Raw genomic sequence first — 6,738 nt, forward strand, 5'->3', positions numbered from 1 at the left:
TGGGAAATATAAGTCTCAACAAAGGCCCATACTATAGAGGAGGGTGCTGGGCGCTCAGATCTTGGAGGAGAATTAGACTGTATTTTAAACCAGCTTCTCCTCTGTTCTGAGTCGTCCCCATTTTATGGTTCTGTAGATGATTAAAACAAGTATAGTGGTCATTCCAAGAGATTCTTCTGTCATGTGTCAGGGTTCCCACCGACGGGAGTGGGCAGCCATAGAGATGAATAGATGTGTGTCAGTCTGGGTGGTAGCCTGTCAGCTTGGCTCATGGGAGCACATTAAAAAAAATATATATATATATATATATATATGATGGATCAGAAGAAGGGCTCTGTCGTGAAGAGATGAATTAGGTTATCATCTCAGTGGACCTTACATAATGGCAGGCCCTGTATTTCCAAAAATGTAGGGTGTGGACAAAACACACCCATAAGCTCTGAATTCAGGTAATAATGTGGAATTCCTGCACAGGCTGCAAGTCTATATTCTCCCTTGAGAAATACTGCTAATGATTCTTTTTTTTTTTTTTTAAATACTCCGCTTTCCTGCAGTAGGGGAATAAGAAGGCTCGTTGTCCTGTCATTTGCAATATTCATGAAGCGGGCATTTTAAGCATGTATTTTAGTTTCTACTCATTGTTTTCCAAAAAGTACCTAGGAAGACTGGTGTTTCATGAAGCCTCAGTGTTTCATGATGTAAACATTTTCCAAAACACCACCGGTTTTAGCTGTGCCAGTAACTCGCCGTATGACTTAGGGCAAGTTAAGTAAGTGCCCAGCCACCCATCTCCTATTATTAAATGGGAATATTACTACCACCACCACCACCAGGCTTTCTCTTGCCAGGTACAATGCAACAAAGTATTTGCTTCCACTTCGCAGGCCTTGTACACACAAGAATGTTTCCCCTTTCCTCTCAGTGAAATTAAGTTCATCTTTTTTACAGTCTGTGTTTTGGAAATCTTCCACACCATTCTTTTCATTCCTTTTTATCAGTATCATCTCAACCTGGAAATACGTACAGAGTTATATGAACTGGGATTTGCCTACATGTTGTTCTGCAAAGGACCCACTTACTTGTGCATAGATGAGAGTATCTCCCCCGATTTGCACACATTTTCAGCTCTCCAGGAGACAGCATGGTCTTCTTGATAGCTCATCACCAACAAGGTGCCCATTAAATTAGAACTGAACACACACACACACAAAATCTTTTGCCCCATTTCATAAAATGTTAAATATAACTTTGGCTGCATGAACACACAGTGTGAGCCTCATTTACAGATAATATTGATTATTTCCGAGCATGGGTGAGCCTGTTTGCTAAGTAAGTGATTAGAAGTCACTTTCCTGGTTTTGCAGAGTGCCAGAAAACCAGGATCATAAGAGAGGGAACAGAAAAACACCATGGTTTGGTCTGGTGCTGATTTCTGTCTCTGCAACTTTTTAACTAGTTGGCCATATAGCTTTGTTGATTAAATTTCCTACCATGTCCAATAGACTTTTATCTTGATTCCCAATTTTATCCTAACTTCCAAAGTCTCCATACTTTGTATTTCCTCTTAATTCTGATTCTACCATATTTCATCAGTCATCAAGTATTTATGGAGGGGGCGCCTGGGTGGCTCAGTGGTTTAAAGCCTCTACCTTTGGCTCAGGTCATGATCCCAGGGTGTTGGGATTGAGCCCCGCATCTGGCTCTCTGCTCCACAGGGAGCCTGCTCCTCCTCTCTCTCTGCCTGCCTCTCTGCCTACTTGTGATCTCTGTCTGTCTAATAAATAAATAAAATCTTTAAAAAAAATATTTATGGAGGACCTGATATGTGCTCAGTGTAAGGCTAAGGGTAATTGGAAAAACTCCTATATAACAAGAATGGGTTGGTAAGAAAATAAAGAGCAAGCAAATCATTGCAGACAGTGTTTTGTTGCACAGGGTAACAATTTGAGGACAATTCAAGAGAATGTACAATGGAATTTTGTTTCATGATGAAAGAGCCAGTATGACACTCCAAAGAGTGTACACTGAAGCCATCACAGAATGCAGAAGTCTCGAACAGGGACCAGATAAATGACAGAGGAAGAAGGGATGTGTCTTTGAGAGAGGGGAATAGTGTGAACACAGGCAGAGGTGAGAATGAACTTGGTGGCCTCACGAATCAGCCAATACATGCTTTCGGTGGGACATGAGAGGATGGCTAAGAACGTTTTGGGAAATAGGACTAAGAGATAAGTGCCAACCAGTGGAAGTCCTCGCAGGTCAAACAGAATGGTTGTGATGGTCTTGGGAGAAAAATGGGACCCTCTTTCGGGTCGAGAATGAAAGATTTAAGATGACTATGAATTCTTTTTGATGCAAAGGGCCCTAGACTTGGAATCAGAACACCTAGGCTCCCGTCTTGGTTTCACCACTTTGAAGACATAAGATCTTGAGCAAGTGAGTGAATCATGTGAGCCCTGAGCTCTTGCACTGGTAAGTGGGAATGGCTTGGCACACCACTGATAGCCACTGCAGACACATGAGCATGATGAACTTGGCATCTGGAGTGCAGCAGTGCCTACAGGAACCGAGGGGAAGAAAGTGAACAGAGAAATGTTGCAGAGGCCAACGCTGCATCATACAGATGACTCTGGTCCTCTGGACCCCAGAAATAACAGTCCTGCCAACCGACTTCTTTCCCTGGAACTCAGTCTCCCCTCCTTGGCTACTCTACAAACCTTGACATTTTGCTACTCTCTCTCTTGCCTCATCCCTCTTCAAAAAGAGTTATCCTGTCCCAACTTAAACCACCTAACAGACCCTTTCTGAGAAGTCACCAACACATTCCCCAAAGACCTGTGGTCTACTGGGCTTCTCCTTTACTCAAATGACACACTCTGTCTGTGACATTATTCTTTAGTACCATGCGTCCTTATTTTCCGTAACTCTCCAATTTCCAGGGAGTCTAATTCTACATGATTTTTTAACATTTCTTACCTAAAAGAATTCACTTTCCTCCACTTTTGCAAACCTCCCCACTGACTCCTTTCCCTCCTGCTGGTCACCTGATCTCTCTGATGACTCACTGGATCTTCTTGCTGTTGAAAGGATGAGGAAGCCACTCTGCTGATGCCAATCCCTGGTGAGAATGTGGGGAACGGAAGAAAGCCACATAGTGCTGGTGAGAGTGTAAATTGGTATGACCAACTGGAAATCAATTTGGCAACACTTTATAAAGCCAGAGATGCTCAGACTCTTTTCCTACCTAGGTGGTCGCCCTGATAGTAATTGTCATACATGGAGTCTTACTTGGTTAAGACGCTGATCTCACTGCTTTGTTCTCTTGAAGGAGGTGCTTCCGTTATCCTAATTTTACTGAAGGAGGCACAGAGAAACGAAGAAACATGTCCAAGATCACACTGTTGGGACTTTGTGGTGGAGCTTGGATCAGGAGGGGGCAATTGGGATTCAGAGCCTAAGCTGTCATCCACCAAACTTCCTAGAGAAGCTCATACCCCAGAAGTGACATCTACAAATGTTCACAATAGCGCTGAGAATGCCAGAAGGGGTGAATGACCATACTGCCCCTCCATAGGGGAACGGGTGGATGGATCCGTGGGCTACTGTTCAGGAGCCCAAAGAAATGAACTGGCTCCATGAATATCAAGAAATAGACTCTTGTAGTAAAAAAAAAAAAAAAAAAAAAAAAGCAAGGTGCAGTAAGATCTATACAATAACACCAGGGATGTAAAACTTTAAAATGCATGCAACAATAGCACATAGTTTCTAGGTAGCTATTCCTGTAGTAGTTAAAAATCTTAGATGTCCATGAACTAGATCTGTTGAAAGACATCTCAAGGGATGGAGGGAAAGAGAAGGAATGAAGGTGATTTTCTCCGGGTTTGTCACATTTAAGCACAAAGGAGAGGATGGATGAAAATATGGCAAAATATGAATATTTGTTTAAACCAGGTACTGGCTCTGTAAGTATCATGTTATGTTTTCATTCTTGTCTACATGTGGGAAATATTTTATACACACAATTTGAAAACATTCCAAAGAAATGAGAAATTAGCCAAAAACCTTACAGGGAGGGACCATCATTCTGGGGGCTTTTCAAGTAAAACAAAGTAATTCTCTAGAATTACTAGAGAATGGATTAAAGGCTCAATATTGTGAGGGAATAAAGGGAAGGAAAGGTACTTTCTAGAAGCCTGGAGATTAGTTAAGGAGACAGAGCCAGAACTATACAACAATTCAGAAATAACACAGGCGCAGGCAAGGAATTGTGAAGGGCAGTCTACTCCTGCCCGAGGAATCCCACTGGAGTGGTTTCAGCAGCTTGGCTCTGGGCGATGTCGCAGGAGAAGGACACTGTGCAGGGCTAGTCTTTGAGCGATGACTGGCCCTTTAAGTGTGATCTCCGGTGTGAGTGACAGCAGAGGCTCTGTTCTTCAGGAGTGGAGGATAGGAAACACCTCGGCCGCCCATCTACATGGACAGCCTGTTACCAATGTAAAGCAACCAAAAAAATGTAATCATATTATTTTGTAGCCAGCCCTCAGTTTGTACATCACGTGTCCACAGATTTTGTGTAATTAGAGCCCAGAGATGATACCTGAGGTATTTATCGAACACGTTCATTCTGACTGTGTAATATTTGTTATTTATTTATCTCTCTAAACGTACATGATACTTGACAAATATGTAGAAAGACAAGTTTCCTGCCCTGGGGAGTTTATGTTCCAGTGTGCACAAATAGAACAGAGGGGTAGGATCTTGACTTGGGGAAGGCTTGGCAACTAGGGAGAGACTGCCTAGGTCGGAGAGAAGGGAAGCTGAAATCTCCGGAAAAGTGGGGATGGGCATGTGAAGGGAATGGAGGACTTTAAAAGAAAGCCTTTAAAAATAAGCATGATGTTGAGTCAGTATAATGTCCTTGAAAAACCTTGATGAGAGCAAGGGTAAAGGTCAAGATTGTGACAAGAAGCTGAATAATGCGGAAACGTTAGTACCTGGGGAGCTGCCACCATGTACTGCACCAATTGTATGTGATGGACTGGACTCCTCATGTCTATCATGTCACAGAGTCCAAAAAGCTGATTTTAGTGTCAACACACTCCATATGTGGAAACTGAGGTTCAGAGAGGTTAAGTATCTTGTCTAGGATGTCACAGCTCATAAGTGGATGAGCCTGAATTCAAGTCATATTTGACTCCAAAGTCTACGCTTTTTACTCTACATTCCCCACAAAGCAAAGAGAATGTCAAGAAATGAGAAATAGACAGGAGGATTAGAACACAGGCTAACTGTACACCCTTAGCAACAATACAGGGCAATCACCACAGCATCGAAGGGAACAAATTTCCTTATGTGAGAAAAAAGTGAGCCACTGCTAGTAAGTTCAATGACTGAACTGAACTGCATTTATCACTAGTATATTAAGACAGAAGAATCTGTTGAGATTTATGCTAATGGACAGGTAGAGCAGTCAGAGAGTAGAAACATATGGTGTGGCCATGGAGAAAAAGAGCAATGAGGAAAGATGAACAGGAAACTCTTCAAACTTCCTCAAGAAGTGAACATGGGGCACCTGGGTGGCTCAGTGGTTTGTGTCCCATTCTTGATTTCAGCTCAAGTCATGATCTCAGGGTTGTGAGATCAAGCCTATGATCAAGTTGGGCTCTGTGCTGGACATGGAGTCTCTTTGAGATTCTCTCTCTCTCCTTATCTCTCTGCCCGTTTCCTCTCACACATACACTCTCTCCATAAAAAAACAAGAACAAAACAAAACAAAAAAATAAACAACAACTGAAAAACCAGAACAAAACAAAAACATCTCCCAAACTAGTGGACATTTAAGAGCCCCGGATTTGCAAGTAAATGTACCTTTCATTCTTTTTTTAATTATTGAAGTATAGTTGACACACAATGTTTCATTATTTTCACATAGTGATTGGACAACTCTATACATTATGTTATGCCCACCACAGGGATAGCTACCTTCTGTAACCATACAATGCTATTACAGGTGGCCAACAGATACATAAAAATGCTCAACATCATTCATCAACAAGGGAATGCAAATCAAAACCACAATGAGATATCATTTTATGCTGTCAGAATGGCTAGTATCAGAGAGACAAGAAATAACAAACGTGGGCAAGAATGCAGAGGAAAAGGAACCCTGTTGGTAAGAATATAAATTGGTGCAACCATTGTTGGAAAATAGCGTGGAGGGTCCTCAAAAAATTAAAAACAGAAATAACCATACAATCCAGTAAATCCACTATTGGGTATTTACCCAGAGAAAATGGAAACACTAACTTAAAAAGACATATGCACCCCTATATTCATGGCAGCATTATTTACAATAGCTGAGATATGGAAGAAACCTAAGTGTCCACCATAGATGAGTGAATAAAGAAACTGCAGTATATATATACAGTGGAACATTACTCTGCCATAAAAATGAGTGAGATCTTGCCATTTAAGACAAGATGGATGGACCTTTCATTCATGAATCTATGATTAGGCTGTATTGGCTGCCTGCCTCTTTTTTGCCCCAACTGCACAGGAATCCATTGGCATGGAAATTTGCCTATCATTTCCCATTTCTTTTCCAAAAGCATTAAAGCAACTTTGAATAAAGTATATCTGCCCAATAATGTTCATAAAAGTGAAATAATTATAAATTTATAACTATAGATTATAAATTATATAATTATATATATATAATTATATATATAACTCCTTATT

This window comes from Mustela lutreola, chromosome 4 (assembly GCF_030435805.1).
Source record: "Mustela lutreola isolate mMusLut2 chromosome 4, mMusLut2.pri, whole genome shotgun sequence".
Lineage (NCBI taxonomy): Eukaryota > Metazoa > Chordata > Mammalia > Carnivora > Mustelidae > Mustela > Mustela lutreola.